The sequence below is a fragment of the Meleagris gallopavo genome, chromosome 6 (assembly GCF_000146605.3).
Source record: "Meleagris gallopavo isolate NT-WF06-2002-E0010 breed Aviagen turkey brand Nicholas breeding stock chromosome 6, Turkey_5.1, whole genome shotgun sequence".
Lineage (NCBI taxonomy): Eukaryota > Metazoa > Chordata > Aves > Galliformes > Phasianidae > Meleagris > Meleagris gallopavo.
The window spans coordinates 49,146,786-49,163,223 of NC_015016.2; the positions used below are offsets into that span (position 1 = coordinate 49,146,786).

The 16,438-nt window shown below is 39.3% G+C and overlaps 2 protein-coding genes across 17 annotated transcripts in view; one reads left to right on the forward strand and one right to left on the reverse strand.

Annotated features, from left to right (window-relative positions):
• Positions 1 to 5,473: 5,473 nt before the first annotated feature.
• LOC104911589 overlaps positions 5,474 to 16,438 on the forward strand; it is a 100,943-nt gene continuing 89,978 nt past the window's right edge. For 6 of the 15 annotated variants that reach the window (XR_004160201.1, XR_004160195.1, XR_004160199.1 and 3 more), the window contains exon 1: positions 5,585 to 7,498. The gene's annotated coding sequence lies outside the window, so the exon portion shown is untranslated. Of the gene's footprint in view, positions 7,499 to 16,438 lie in introns of all 15 variants that reach the window. The other 9 variants (XR_004160191.1, XR_004160203.1, XR_004160205.1 and 6 more) reach the window with 8 other exon arrangements.
• Positions 13,158 to 16,438, reverse strand: part of INHBA (inhibin subunit beta A) — a 17,774-nt gene continuing 14,493 nt past the window's right edge. The window contains exon 3 of one of the 2 annotated variants that reach the window (XR_004160190.1): positions 13,158 to 13,448. The gene's annotated coding sequence lies outside the window, so the exon portion shown is untranslated. Of the gene's footprint in view, positions 13,519 to 16,438 lie in introns of both variants that reach the window. The other variant, XR_004160189.1, reaches the window with a different exon arrangement.

Genomic DNA, 16,438 nt, shown 5'->3' on the forward strand with positions numbered 1-16,438 from the left:
TCCCCTCCCCTTCCTCTTTTAAACTTTTTTTCACTTTTACTATTTTGACAGGAAATCTTACTCCCTTTTCTCTTGCATAAGTATGAAGTATATCTGTGAAAACAAATAGGGTTGTTTACATGTGTAAAACTGAAAGGACAGTTTTGCTGATCAAGTTAGTTCTTTCTAATCTGAAGACTAGAGCTGTGTAAAGAATTTATTTATTTGTGTTTTCATGCAGGCCAAACCCAAAAATCAACAACAATAAAAACATTTCTTCTGGTCCACCCAGAATGAAAATTTATCAGTTTTCTTGCTAAACAGCAACAAAGATACAGATTTGAGAGACATGTCATTTCAGGCCAGAAGACATTTCATTTGGGCTTTTTAACCTTCACTGAAACTGAATATAGGTAAATTTCGAAAGAAATCCTGATTGCAAAATGAGAAGTGGAAAGTTTGTTTTGGAAACATCAATATGATCCTTTTGGACACTCCATAATGTTTATTTTGACCCCAGAATTTCATTCTGCTCTCACAAAGACTGTTCCACATAAGGAAAAGAGGGTAGTCTTTTTGTCACTGAGGATACTTCTTTGCAGAGGACAGGAAAGGTTAAAAAGTGGTTAACAAGCAATCCTCTCAGATATAGCTAGAGAATGTACTTCTTGTTTTTGGCTCTACACAAAGCATCTAGGCATTAAACCAAATTAAAATACGTAGACTTCAGTGTCAAGGGAAAATTTTATCCAAACAAAATTTAAATAAATACATGCATCTCACTAGGTTAAAAAATCAAATAAACAGATAATTTTGCACATATGTAATTGTCTCAACATTTTGTCATTTCTCTTCCGCTTTTAAAACAATAAAACCCAAATGTGGATAAAATCATCTTACTCTTCCCACTCAAAGTGAACAAGTTTTTCCAAGTTCTTATGCTGAAAAAATGTGTTTCTTAGGAATAAATGATTAAAACTATATAGAATAAGTGTTTTAGTGCTCTAGTTTTGGAAAAATAAACAACTGCATTAGCTAATCTGAGTTCAAATAAACAGATACATAAGCTGGGCTATTTCAAAGCAGTGCAGGACTGAACAGAGACCATTAACACTCAAAACACTTCATAAGGTTGAGGCACGATTAACCTCTTCAAAACAAAATGTGCCCAGGTCTTGTATGGCTGCACAAAAGGAGTGAGGAGTAACACTCCAACACATTACAACTGCGGGCTCTCTGAGCACGTACACTAGGATGGAAGGCAGCTCATATGAACTTCATTTTAAAGAGATGAAAAGAAAGAAAAATACGGTCTCATTTATTGCTCACTGACCATTTATTGCAACGCTGACCAGACATGGCATTGGCCAATGCTCTTTGAGTCTTAACAAAGAATCTAAATGTCCAGGAGCTTTAGTTCCTATATGCCAGAGAAATCCCACAAGTTTCATGACAGTTGCTTATTTATGGCTGTGGTTAAGTGGTATGAAAAGATTTGTGGTTTGCAGGAAAATCTTGACTACGTACACAGCTTGGTATCAGAAGTAAAAAGCACAAAATCTGCACTCATGGATTTTAAAGAAGATCTCTTCAGGTTTTCCCAGATTCGTGGACTGTTTCCACAAGAAAACCACAAAATCTGAGGCTGGTATCCCAGTGGGTTTCATTTGTTTTGGTTTTGATTTTGATTTTGATTTTGAAGGAATTAGATTCAGGACCATTTGAATTAGCATAGGACTAAAAGTGTTGCACATAGGTCTGAGAACATGCAATGAATAAAAGGGCCTCATTGGATGGAGTTGATATCCAGATAGGAAAACAAAGCTTTGCCAAAATCTTCGTTCAAACACTGTTTTGCAAATGTTTTGAATTCAAAACGGCATGGATCACTTTGTATGTATTTTTAATGGAATCAGATTTCTTCATAGTTCTATAAAATAATTCAGACTCAAATTGTCCAGCTTCTAAAATCTTAGTGTCCTAAAGGGTAGAGGGGAGACATTTAATACTTTCTGAAAAGCAACCAAATGAGAATTTTTTCCTCAAGAGTACACCCTAGATCTTACTCAGACTTCAGGACAAGCCAAGGTAGGGCTTTGTTGCTTTAGTTAGAACTATGGGATTACATAGAGGAGTGTAGACAAGGTCAGTAATAGTTACAGAGGTCACTATTTAAACCTTTACAATTGCCATTTACACGTAATTAACATTACCCTATGGGTTACAGTGTTCCCCATGCAATGAATGCTGCTGTGAAGATAATTAGGCAAAAGTTAAAATTGTAAAGATTTTAATGTGTGTATTCCTTAATATGGAGTCTCAGTGCTGTGATTTAAAGAATTCCCCATAACTGCAGAAGCAGCTGGGAGTTTTGCATGGGAAAGGAAGAGGAAGAATATTTCTTTTAAGAACTCCATAAAGCTTTGTTAAGCCGCAGAAATCCTCTGTAGTCTGATCTATTATACCCTAAATAATCTATACTTATACTAGGTTTAACTTATGTTTTCTCTGTATAAAAATGGTTGTTCTTTGTTTAAAAGGATTCCATTTGGAAATTTCAATTTCATCCACATATCAAGCTAGCTGTAAGAAATCCTGGCGTTTCTGGAGTCAGAGGTGTTGAACAGAGTTTTGCATTTGCCGTTTTTTACTGCTAGTTTTAAAACTATGGTCTTGTGTCAGAGAAATCCAGCTGTGCTGAAATTATAAACGTGAATTGGGAAGTCTCTGGCTGTGAACAACCTCTGCAGAAAACAGCAGCAAGGTTTGGCTTTTACAGTGCTCCCTGAGCCACTCCTGGTCCCAAAAGCACAGGACACAGATGCATCTCACAGCTAGGCAGTGATGCTGTGTTTCCACGTCACCCCGCAGTCTGTGGCGTAGACAAGTCCTTATTGTGTTTGAGCCATATAAATATAACCACAAGCTAGATAGTCCCATTGTTCAGTACAGATCTCCACTGTGCTTGGAAACTGAATTATAAAAGCCTTTCCATAAAAACTTCCTAAGGGTAACGGATGCCTAAAATACATCAGCTCCATTATCAAGGAGCAGATTATCCCAGCTGAATACACAGTATCGGAGTTCCCTGACTTGTATATAATCTACATTCTTGACATTCTCCTGGAGCGCTGTTAGTTTGGGCTAGTAGGACTTATTGTACTCTCAGCGTTGAAAGACGAATAGGCCTATCAGCTGAACTGCATAATAAATTTGTGAGGCTGCGTATGTTATGCTCCACCTCTCCCTCATTCTTCATCGTGTATAATGTAGCCTAATGCAACGTGACAGCTGCTAGCAGAAAAATGGTGCAGCAGCCATAAAAAAGTGATTTATGCCTTATTACTGAAGCAGCTAAAATTAAGAAGCTGGTGTTTGGGAGAACAGCAAATAAGTGAAATGTGAAACACAGCATATATATATATTCATGAAATATAGGAAGCTGTGAAATGCTTAGACTGACAGTGAAATTCTCCCTGGGCATCCACCGCAATGTCGACCTAATAAAGGGGGTAATTGGTGGTGATGTTTGTGGATGTTCAGAATTGCCTGCATGTCACAGCTGCTTATGCTGGAGTATCAGAAACGTGTTAAATGCATCTCCTGACTTGAACCCAAAGATCCTTCCTACCAGAGGACGTATGAGAGCCTAATTTAAGGTGGCAGCTGGCAGAAAGAACAACATATCAAACAGGAAAGTTATTGTTAGCAGCCTCAACGCAGAGAGGAAGCAGTGAGGTCAGAGAAATAATGTGGGCCTGATTCTCTGCTTCGCTCTTCTGCCCATGCAAATTCACCAGTTTAAGGCTTCAGTTACAGATTAGGGACTTCTCCCTGGATGCCAAAACTCTGGGCATCAGGAAAAATTCTGTATTTGGCTTACAACATACCCAGTAAGTAAATGAGATTGTGTAACATCTTCTGCCGCTGAACGATGTAGCACATTATTCTGAGACACAAGTGAGAGCCATGTCAGATCCCTCATTGGTTTCTGTTCACCATACAGTGTGTATATACACTATAAACACACATATGTCTCTGTATGTACATACTCAGGCTGCTGTTAAGTGGGATGGTTTTGATTCAGTGGGTGGCAATCTTTTTCTAAGTCAGTGCTAAGCGAGTTCTTCCCCCATGGGGTTTGATGAATAGTGGAATATGGTCAGGTCAGGGAGGTTAATAGCCTGACTTTTGTGGAAAGTGCAGGGAATCTTAGCAAGAGTGAGAGTCTCCTGTTAAATACCATCTGAAAAGGAGCCCATGCCCTGCTCAGAGTCAGGCTGGGGTGTTACAGTAATGCAGAAATGGGGGGGAACTGTTAACTGACTGAGTTATCCTACCCCCATATGTATTTATTGGATGCAGTGAAACTGCTTATGCAGAATAACAAACTAATGACCAAAGATAGTGTGGCTGGAAGGATAATAAGAGCCTGTTTTTGGCATTTTGTTTTGAAGAAATATTAGAGAAACTTTTACCTGGAAGTGTGTTCATGTTGTCAGATGATCCTGGCTGGGGATCTCTTAGCCCTTTTCTTGTCTTACTTTGGATTGAATAAGACAAAGCAAGTGGCCATATTTTGTACTTGTTGCCAGAGCCCTTGCCTTGGACAGCAATTGCACACTCCTTCTGGGGATGGGCTGTGGAGTTCTGGCTCCTATGCATTAGATGTTCTGAGTGGCTCCCTAGCCCCTGGGTAATCAGTACAGAGGCTGTTTTAACAAGATTATGTATTTCTGCATCTTTTCCATGGCAAAAGGAAACAAATAGGAGGCATTTTGTGAAGCTGTTGAGCTCTCTATTGCTACCACGAGTAACCAGAAGCTTAGAGGCTATATACTGGCAGATGTATGAGCTGCCTCCTGTGAGATGACAACCACTAAAATTTAGCCATCCAAGAAGTTTGGATGACTACAGGATTAGGTTACAACTTTCGCAAATGCCAGCAATGCCTCCAGATTACATCAGAGAGGTATTTGTAACCACTGAATACTTCTGTACCTAAGACACCCAGTAGGTCACAGCTACCCATTGGGTTTTTCATTTACAATTCAAACCGCACTCAGGTCCTCCAGTAACCAGTTTCAAAGGGCATTTAAGACACACCATGCTCTCATGTGCTGCTGACCAGTTTTGTCAGGGTACAGTTTTGTGTCTGGTTCCTCTCCTTTCCCCGGCATTTCTCTCCCTGCAAAGGAGCCCAATCCCAGTTAGCCTACTGCTGGTGGCTTCTGCCTCTGAAACCACTTGGGGATTAAAGTGCCATTCATCCCTTTTTACTGCAACTATTTTCATGAGCTACATGATTTGTGTAATTAGGATACTTCACTATCAAACATAATCTTTTTCATGGTTTCTCTGCTTTTTCTCTACTAGAAAATACAAAATACTGTATTTAGACTTTTGGCTAAAAAAAAAAATCATAAATTCTCCTGTTAGACAATACTGAAATAATATTATTGCATTTGTCTTAAACAATGTTCACTCATTAGTTATCTCCTGAAAATTGATTGTTTCAAATGTCCAAACAAAATGTTCAGATTATTTCCAGGCATACAGTAGTTTGTCAGATAATAAGATCTTACATTTGCAAACCATGTTAGGAATCACTTCAGCTGTCATTGCTTAGTGGTACTTAAGGTGAAATGAGGCAACTTTTAAATAGCACAAAGAAAGATTGCATAATAATTTAGGTCAAAAAGTGAATAACATCACGTAACCAAGATGTTAGATGAACAAATCTAGAACAGCAAATGCCATGCATTACTGTCATCATTCAAGATACTTTTAGTTTTGTTGCAGTCCAAGTAAAGTAAAATGTTAGCACTACTACCAGCAAGGGCTTCTGCAAGGAGGGATTTTGATGGCAAAGGATACTTCATATTTTGACAGGCACTGTTTAACATACGTTTAGAGATAAAAGGTGCAATGATTGTAGATGCATTGGAAAATTAAAGAACTATTTCATGAAGTGCAACAGCTTTAATAACTTCAATAGAAAGAAGTGATCCCTGCCCACTGAAGGAAAAAATATATATGTATTTTTTAATTAAGTAGGTGCTACATACCAGCTTGGCCATGTGTCTTTGGCTGCTGAAAGAGCACATGCCTACCTATCTCTTACTTTTAGTGAGAATCTGTGCTTGGATTCTGTGTCCTTTCAGCCTTTCAACAGCTGCCTTAGAGGATGCAAGGTGCCCTTTGAGGGAAGCACTGAAGCTGCCTTGTTTACAAAGACAGCTCATAGGACGACACATAATTTTGCATCTAATAATTTTATATGTAGCTTCAGTTCCAGTTCAGAATTGTTGCCATGGTCTTCAAAATTTTTATTTTTTTCTTGCTGTATCTTACTTTGTCTCTCCAACCTCTTTCATGAAGACTTTACATAAAAGTATTACCAGGATCAGCCTGAGAAATAGCCTTAAGTGTTCCTTGGCTCCCAAAGTTTTCCTCAACATCCCCCTAACAGCCTTGCAGCATCCCAAAATTAGGGAATTTAATCTACAGACAGATCTGAGATGTAGTTCTCTGCTGACTGAAAATACTCAGACTTTGGTTTGGACTCCAGAAAGCTTTTTGAAGTATGCCCCACTTGCACTCAGTTTGTTACTGACTTCAGGTCCTCCACAGCAGAGCATATTTCTGCGTCTGGTTGTTCTGGGATTGGTAGGTCCTCATTTCAGTTGTACTTGGCTACATCAGAAGTGATCCTCATGCAGTAATTCCAAATTTCCTCTGGTGTCCCTGAGATCAAGTCTGACTCAGTTCTATACCTAGTCGTTAAAATCAGATCTGTTCTTTTTCTCTTTAAAACTGTCATTGTGCTTCACTGTACTTTAAAGTGTTGCATTCCTTTGAAAAGGGAGCGTAAAAAAATGTCATTTCAGGGTTCTATATTTGTCTGACAGTTGTTTCTTGTTGCAGAAGTACTCATTTGCTAAGTTAAAAAGCTGTCTTTCCGTACACCCAGCGCAAGGTGCTCGAGCTGTTGGCACACACTGTTGGGTTCTACAGCTGTGAGGGTGCTGTGAGGCCTCTGCCTGCCTTTGCCAACCTGTCTTCTGTCACTCGCGTCCTCGGAGTGTTGCGTGGGCAGGTGACAGATCTGAATTCATTCTGTGCAGGAGAAACAGGCTGAACAGTCCCAGGTCTCTCAGCCTTTTCTCATAAGGGAGATGTTCCAGGCCCTAATTACCTCTGTAGCTCTTCCCTGCACTCTCTTAGCAGGCACAGAGACACGCTGTGAGTTACTCTTCAGAGGCCAAGAACTTCTAACACAGAGATCTGCTCACCGTTCTGTGAAATGCACCAGGAAAGCCTTAATTTGGTCTCAAAGGAGCACCTAAGGAACTTAGAGCAGTTAGTACCTCTCCGCACTGGTGCTCGCTCAGCTGCTGTGACAGGAAACTGTGGCTGCGGGTGCACAGGCAGCAGCTGGCCCAGGAAAGGGGTGGACTGAAATGGCGGATGTAGCACATTATGGCACCGAGCAAACTTCCACATCTTGCCGTCAAAGGTCTGTCTTTCATTTTCTTTTTCAAAATGTATCAAACTATTTGGCATAAAAAGTACGACTTTTGTCATATTGAGAATAACAACGTGTTACAAGACAAGGGAACAAAGGCTGGAAGTTGAGGGAAATTAAAAAAAGGGAAGAAACAAAGAAAAAATGAAGATGTGAAACAGTTGTGTTTAGTTTGGGAAAGAAAAAAAAAAGAACTCCATCATTCCTCTCCTTCTCTTTTTTTTTAATACTTCAAAACACAATATTTGGAAAAATCTGCATGAGTCTTAATTTAGGTTCTGTGTTACTTTATTCTGCATTTATTTATCACACTGTAGTCATTGATATATCATTTTGTAGAAAGTGTATGTGGCAGGCTGATGAATGTCTTATTTTAGAAGTATTTATTACCCACTGGTGCGTTCCTATCTTTGAAGTTACGTCCTTTTCAGTCTATGGTCTCTCCTTTCCCCTCCTAAAAAAACTCTCATCAAACAGTTGTGTTCATGTGGAAATAGTATGAAGACTATTTAAATGTTGTTTTTAGCTTCATTTTTATTTTATCTTAGTTTCCTTTTCTGTCCCTCCACCTTACTTTTCTTTTTAGATAGGAATGATAACGTGAACAACAAAATTTGTATTGCTTTTGCACTGCATGCACAGGAGGGAAAACCTGGCGGTTCATAGCCCATCAGGCTGTCTCACAGGGTGCAGGAAGCTTGTGCAACTGAAGCAGACTGGAACTTGAAGGAAATAGTGACTGGCCCTTGAAGAAGGCTCAGAAATAATCATCACAGGCTGTAGCAGCTCATCCACGAGGATTATAACGCTTTGTGTTTTAACTGGAAATGATCTTAAAAAAGATGGATTAAAGGAATCAAAACAACTGGCTGCACCAAAAGGATATCCGAGCTGCCTGATTTGCTGCAGCATAGTTGTATTTTTGTCTTGTGGTATTGGGTAACCTCTCTCTGCATACCCAGGATCAATGCCTGCTGTGACCTGATCCTCCAGAAGGAGCGTGGGATTCTACTGAGGCAAAAGTGACAGAACTAATGGGGAGTCAACAACAAGCTTTTCCAATCAGCAACACAATGACATTCAAATAATGTCTTATTCTTCTCGCCTCACTCTGTCCCTGTAAGGGACATGTATGAGGAGACTTTGAGTGGTCTTTCTCAGAGCTGGACTTTCTCAGCCTAGGGGAGAGAAGCCAAAAAGGAGGCCCAAACTGCTGCCTTCAGCAGTCTAATGGGAGTTTCTGTTTCACCCCAAAGTCTGACATTCTCTTTCAATACCCAAAACTATGCCTGCATTTTCCAGGTATACTGAGGGTCTAATAAGGAACAAACCTTGTCTTGCCTAGTAATCCCTAGTGTTCACTTTACTTTCCTTACTGACGTTAAAACTGTGTTATAACGCTCAAGTCCCCTTCCTGAGGGGCAGCTCACTTCTGTTCATGTAAAATCAGGACTGTTTCCTCCTGCATGTGTCATATGTTACCTGTGTTACTTTATATTCACCAATGCTGAATTCCAGCTGCTATTTCATTATTTTGTGAAGTTCTTCTGCAGTTCCTTTCAGTCAGCCATACTCTTTGTTATTTTGATTAATTTCATATTGTCAGAAAACTGTCACTTGGCTTTTCATACTGATTTTCATATTTTTTAAGCTCATAGCAGAGACCCAAATTCAGAGCCAGACACTGACATCTCTCCATTTCTTTCATCTCTTCTCATAAAAACTCTTTGTGGTATCTGTGTGGCCTTTTTAATCTCATGATGGGTTGGTTTACTCGGGGAAATACTAGTGGGAGAGTCTTTGTAAATTCTTCTTGTAAACTCCAAGCTGACTATATCAGTGTCATTTCCTTTCCATGAACTTGTTGATTTCTTCAAGGAAATAGAAACAGGTTTTCCATCTATACAGCACACGCTGCTTTTAACTCAGTTAATATGGATTTTGCAGAGTACTAGATTCTTTTCTAACTTTCTGTATTGTGCTTTTAGAATTAACTTACCAGTCCTTTTGTTCTTTTCTATTTTTCTCTCTTAAATGACTTTATCCTGCTTACTCATCGTACTGGATCTTTTTCCAGTACCACATCTCTAACACACAGTATCCTGAAACAGTCTGCAAGCAGCTTTTTCAGCCGCTCTTTTTAGATCCCTGCAGTCCTTCCAATCTTCTCCAGGTGCTTCAGACCTTCTTGGTAGTGGGCTGGGTGGTTGGCAGGGCAGGTCTTGTGTTGAGCTTCTCCTGTTTGGGCCTGGAGTTTCTTTCCATAGGGAATGTCTCTTACTGGTTGATGTAATTAACTTACTTATCTGATTCCTGTCCTTCCTGCCCAGACATGTGGGGGTGGTATAGAACTCCTGTGCCTGAGAGTATTTTCTTAGGCTATGGAAATATGAATGGAGAAGGGAAGCTTGAAGCCTAAGCCAAGAGCGAATTTCACCACAACAGCTGTGTACAAATGACCAGGCTGTCCACTGCAGGCGTGAGAAAGGAGTAGGATTTGCATAAAAAGGTATGCATTTGAAAACATGACAAATTTAAACCTGATTCATACCAAGGTAACTTGCCAGTGCTGAGACAGGCCTGATTTACTTCTGAGAGTTGTGTCATGTGGTAGAAAATGAAGAAAAAAATAAAAAATAAAAATAGTTTGATTTATCACTTCTTAACCAATCTGTCTGCTAACTTTAGATAGACTTGTGACTGCTGTACAGTCCCAGTCTGGAAAAAGGAGTGAGTGTCTGTCTGATGCCTGATCCTAGTGCTGCACCTTCTTGCTTCATTGCCCCATTCCTGAAGCTGGCATGTCCCCAGAAAAGGTGGTGTCAGTGAAGTGGAAGACACACAACTCATCTGAGAAGAGCTAAAAAGATTTAGACCTTAAAGCGGGCTTCTTACATATAACGATGCTATAAAGCTAAATTCTGTAACTGGAAAATTTTCTACCAATTTAGGTTATCTTTACAATTTAGGTTTTCAAAGGCACACAATTCTGATCACTCTCAAACACAATTTGTTAAAGTGCCGGTGTCATCTACCATGTTACTCTTTTCACTTTTATACTCAGTGATTTTTTCTCAAATAATAGGACTTCATTTTACTTTCAGCTAAGCCATCCAGGTCCGTAATACCCTGCTGACTTCATTAAAATCATGCCGTTGTCTATAAACTGCATCCTAATGCAGCTATAAGAGACATTCTTGTGAATACATAGCTTGTGGAGGAGCAGTCATCTCAAAAGCCCCTCTAGGGACCTCTGCTCTGCCAACTTTCCATTGAATGTTTTTCTTCTTTGAATAAACCTGCTATGTTGTTTTTGTCTTCTGTTATATGAAATTCTGGAGGTCATAACTCTGGTGATACACATTTCTATCTTCTGAGACAGAATGACTTTCTAATGCAGTAGAGACTGGATGATTCAGACATATAAAATAATTGTTATGCTGCTTCCTGATGTGGCGTTGTAATGCGTGCATTAAATTTGCTACTGCAGCTATATGCTACAATGTCCCTGTTGAAAGATAAAATAAACCCATGCCCACACACAGAATCACAGAATGGTTGAAGTTGGAAGGGACCACTTGGGATCATCTAGATCATCTGCATCAAGGAAGATCACTTAGCACACATTGCCCAGAATCACATCCAGGTGGATTTTGAATATCTCCAGAGAAAAGAGATTCAACAATGTGTGTGGGCAACCTTTTCCAGTGCTGTCACCCCCACACTGCAGAAGCTTCTTCTCATCCACAGAAACCATAAGAAAATGGTCATAAGAAAGTGATACATAGACAGCATCTTTTCACATGGAGTTTTCTTATAACCCTTCCACTTCAGGTGTTTGGAGTTTCTGGTTGTCAGAATGAAAAGGGAAACCTTGCCATTCACTTAGCTGTCTTACAGAAGTGATTTAAGATGTTCTAGCTGCTGGTGGTTTTCTGCACTGTTTTTCCAGCCAATGCAATTCCAACAAAGATGATGAGAAGCAGTGGTAGTCAGGAGAACAGTGATCAAGTGGTGACAGTGTCCGAGATAACTAGATAACTCTTTTGAAACCATGTTATACCCAGAGGCAGAAGCTGGGCAGCAAATGTCTACGAGCCAATGGGTTTATGGCTGTGCAATGTTACTGTCAGCAGTATGACAGAGGACAGAAACCCTGAGCAGTGGTTTAAGCCAGTCTGTGGTTGTATTTCAGAGGGGCAGACAAACTTTTGTAAAAAAGGAAGCACAGAGGACAGCCTCTGATACTACCTGAAACACAGGCTCTGTTATCCTGTGAGAAGTGTGGAGAAAAATTCTGATATACAGTGAAACTGGCACAGTGAATCAACAGCCCAAGTTGCAGCATGAAAATCCTCCTCTGTGGTAGGAAATCCACACTGAGTAGACACTATTTCAAGATTTTTTTGGTGTTATCTGCCTGTGTGTTACTCGCATGGCCTAATTTCTTCGGGATAATTATTTCGGATTTAACAGATTGTTTGGTTTATGCAAAAGGCAGCTCTTAGCTCTCCACTGTTGTTTTGAGCAGGGGCATTTCAACAAGCCCAAGCATTAGCAACAGTTTTCAATACTATTCTTAAAATAAAAAGAATATCAAGCAGCTGGAGCAAATGGAAAAAATCTGGATTACACCATCCAGTGCCATCCTTTATGTTGTGCCAGAGAAAGGCTAACTCCCTGTTTTACACCTGAAGTGTAAGCCTCATTTATACAAGGTTAATATGAGAGCAGTTTGAATCAAGTAGCCCACATGATTTTATTTTGCTTGTGTAACTTCCAAAGCCAGTTGGATTTATCCTTAATGGCAGTAGTAATAATAGTGATCATAACAAAGGAAAGAAAGCAAATATTCAATCATATCTTAATTTTTTCTGAAACAAAGACGTTCTGTAATCGTGATTGCAGTGATCTGTTGAAAACTTGTTCTCAGTAAGAGGAAGGAAATTCACTTCTCCAGCCTTTGCAAAACAACTTGCAGTGCGTGACTATTAAAAGGCCTGCTAAGGGCTGTGGTGGCTTGTGTTTGAGCACCGTGCAAATAATCCATTTAAAGATCAACCTCAGAATTCTTGTTCCCTGATTCTCAGCCCACTGGAATGTAGCAGGAGTCCATTTATCACCCTAGGAATGCAATGACTGGTAAAAATCCCTCGTAAGTAGACTTTACTTTCAAATACAGGGGTATTCAGATGATTTCTCACTCAGGCCAGAGATCGCTGCCGGTGAGCAGGCCTCTTTGATCACTGCATCTGCCTACTAATCAATTTATAAACTAGCGCACGTGAGCCGATATCTTTGCAGTTTTGTCAAATACAAATTCTCCTTTTATGTGTAAGCATCTAGATCTGGGTTATTCTAGGGAACTGTGGTGATAGCTGAAGACCTAACGGCCCGTGGGCAGCGGGAAGCTGTCACTGACTGTAGTTTTCATACTGGCTGCATTTCACAAGAAATGAACAGCCTAAAATTGCATTACGTGTAGGACTAGAGTCTGAACAGTTAGCACAGTCAGACTGGAGACAAAGGCATTACACAGCTGCATCTGAAGAAGCACCCATATGTCTCCCCTCTTAAATTTTTCTGGTATTTTTCGAACTCCCGTGTATTTCCCAACCAGGAATGTGTATTAAGGGACGATTACACAATGGTTGGTGAAACTCCCTTTATTTATTTCACTTGTGTTGTTGCTGTCATTGTATAAGAAAGAGCAAAATAACAAAAAGAACCAAGTAAAATAGTAGCTGACCCAAACATTTTTAATACATCGAAATCCCATTCCAAATGCAAAGACTTTCTTTCCTTCTTTCTTTCTCACTTTCTCTCTGTCCTTTCTTTGCATTGATTTGCACAAGCGTTTTCTCGGTGAGCCAAAGACATCTCTGTTGTAACTTCACTGAAGTCACCGGACTTACACCAGAGGTGGTTTTGGTCCTCTGTCCTGGGTAAATACAGCAGGAATAAATTGGTCACGCAGGCAGGGTATCTGGCAGTAAGTGCACTGAGTGCTCCTGGCAAACCAATAAGAAAGATCTAAAATAAAAATCCCAAACAGGTCTTTTATTTAACATAGGGCCTAAAGATCTACCGGGAGCTGCTGAATACTGCCCACTAACTGTACAAAGTATAGGTAGCATGCCTTCCAAATATCAAAATACCAGACGGAATGCCGTGAAAATAAATAACTTCTAATATAAACAAATGAGAACATATCAAACTGTTACCTCTTTAAACATAATGTAAATAAAAAAAAATAACCAGTCCTTCTACACAATAAATATTAAGAAACCATTGACATAGTTGAAATGTACTCATATAAATTAACAACTTTAATTACATTAGCCAAACAGACATTGGTTAAAGCACTGCATGTAGTATGCAAAATAATAATAATAACAATAATAATAATAATATCAACAACAAAACACAAAATGATAAAAACAAAATAGGCTTCATAATATCTTGGCTTTCATAATTTATATATATATATATGTATATACATATATATGGTTGTGTGTGTATATATATATTGTAGATATATATATATATTATGTATACATACATACATACATATATATATCTTCAACCCATCGTCAATGTATTGTTTTTGAAAGTATTTAAATACAAAGAAACCCATTGATAATTAACACCGATTCACCGTATCTCAAAAAATAAATAGCTATATAACCCAGAAGTGTTGCTTGTTTCTGCCCATGAAAATGTCGTTCAGAGTTGTTCACGAAAGGTCAAATTATGGTTTTCATTTCTCTAACTGAAAACTTTTTTACTCCGTGTGTAAGGCAGTGAGAGTAGGTTGGGAGTAAAGTTCATTCAGTGTCGGGAACGTGATTAGCATCTGATTCTTATACTGATGCATGGTATTGACATGAGGCTTAACTTAAGGAAATTACTAATTTCAGTCACATCTCTTCTACCTACACTCCAGAAATAGATTTCTCTCGTGTTATTCATGCTGACGGTAACTTTCTAGGGCAGGAGACGCTCTGAAATCAACAGCATTACTTACAGAGTAAGGCACTATTCCACATAAGTAACGATAGTCCATAAAAATTCTCCTTTTGCACACAGACATTACAGGTGCCTGAATTTCTCTAACTCAGAGATATTGCTGCTAGCCTCTGTGTGGCCTTGTGGTGTCACAGTTAAACGAACCTGATGGCTTGAACCTTAACTAAAGACAAAGAAGTAGGTATTTGTAACAGAGTCCTAGTTTGCAGTGGTGGGCTAAGGGACTGTTTCTATTAAAATCAATGACAAAACTCCCATTTCAATCAGTTCTGCAGTTTTGGGCCCTAGATCTGCATTCTGCTGTGACATGTAAGTGCAGAATAATCATAAGCTACTGTAAACATTTCCTTTTGCTAAACCCCGAGAATACAAATACATTCATCCCTTCCAAAGAAACACCTTAATGTGTAATTCTGCCAGTTTTGTTGGCCTGTGTATACAGTGAGCATCTGACATGGAGAGGGGGAAAGACCACCAAACGTCAGCCCTGGAGCAGGAAGATTGCGGAGGTACTAAACAAGTACATTCTGTGATCAAATATATACTGAAAATACATTTTCAGTATAAACAGGAAACGGGTTATACAGAAAGGAATGTGTTAGTAGTTAAAAGCCTTTTTTTTTTTTCCCTATAGTAGTACCTGAAAGGAGAAGTAATTTTTGAGACTGCATCCCCCTGGAAAACTGTTTAAATATGGTAACAATTTCTAATGCTGTTGTTAAGTACATGCAGATTTAATTAAACCAAATTATCAGGAGTAGGGTGTTTTGCTGGGATCAGCCAGTCTTGACTAACATCACAATTTCTTATTTTGTCATATAGTTTTTCATTCTCCTCTGCTTTAAATAACTTTGCTCACAAATCAAAACTCCATGACTGAGATTGGAGGGAGAAACCTTTTCAATTTGTGAATAATATACACACACAGATGAAAGCTAAAAAGCTGGGTTTAGAAATAGTTACTTTTTGCTTTGAAAAAGCTTCTTCTGATTTTGGTGTACCTATTCTGAAATACACTCACCACATGTAAAATCCTCCTTTCTTTTCTCACATGGAAATTGTCTCAAGCTAGTTTTGTGCTTTCCAGGGCCAGCCCTAGAGCACCATGCAGAAGGTATCAAACTCAGACTTCATTTTAAAGGCTCTGTCAGCTTTGGACAAGAAGACAGTGAGCCTCAACTTACTTTTTTTGCAGCCAATGGGAGTTTTGTCATAGTCCTTTTGGGGAAGGTGCTGGGAATTCAGAACTCCGATGCTCTCTAACTAATCACACACGAGAATAATTTTTGCCAACATGAGCCATCTCACCTGCTTCCCTTGCCACTACATACAGAGAACAACCCATGATGCAAGCAGCATAGTTCTAACAGCTAGTTGAATTAAATGGTGTTGGATATGGTACCACTCATTCAAAATCCATTCTCTCCCTTCACACTGTTTACAGCACAAGGAATCCGTGGTTCAGCCTGGCTAACCTTTACTCATATAAGCAGCGTTACTGCTCTTGTAAGGAGATGTCAGTGAGCCTGTTGACATTAGTGAGTGTGGAGAGATGATCTGCACCTAATGTTAAGACCTGGTCCAAAGCTCAGTGAAATAAAAGGTGCTCTCCGCAGATGTCACAGGCTATGTCCCTGCTCCTGCTATTCCAGAGCCTAGCTCTCCTTCTACAAAACAAAATAGCCATTCTGCTACTTACTTAAAATGAAACAGAGTCAGGAACTTGGATTTAAGTCATAAAGATAAATTAGTTGTGCATCTTTTTTCCTACTCTCCTCAGGAAGAAAACTCCTCAAAACAAACAACTAAACCAAACCAAACCAAACAAAAATACACCTTCTGTAAATAATTTAAATCAGAAAGCCTTGATATTTTACAGAATAATTTAGTGACAAATTTAGC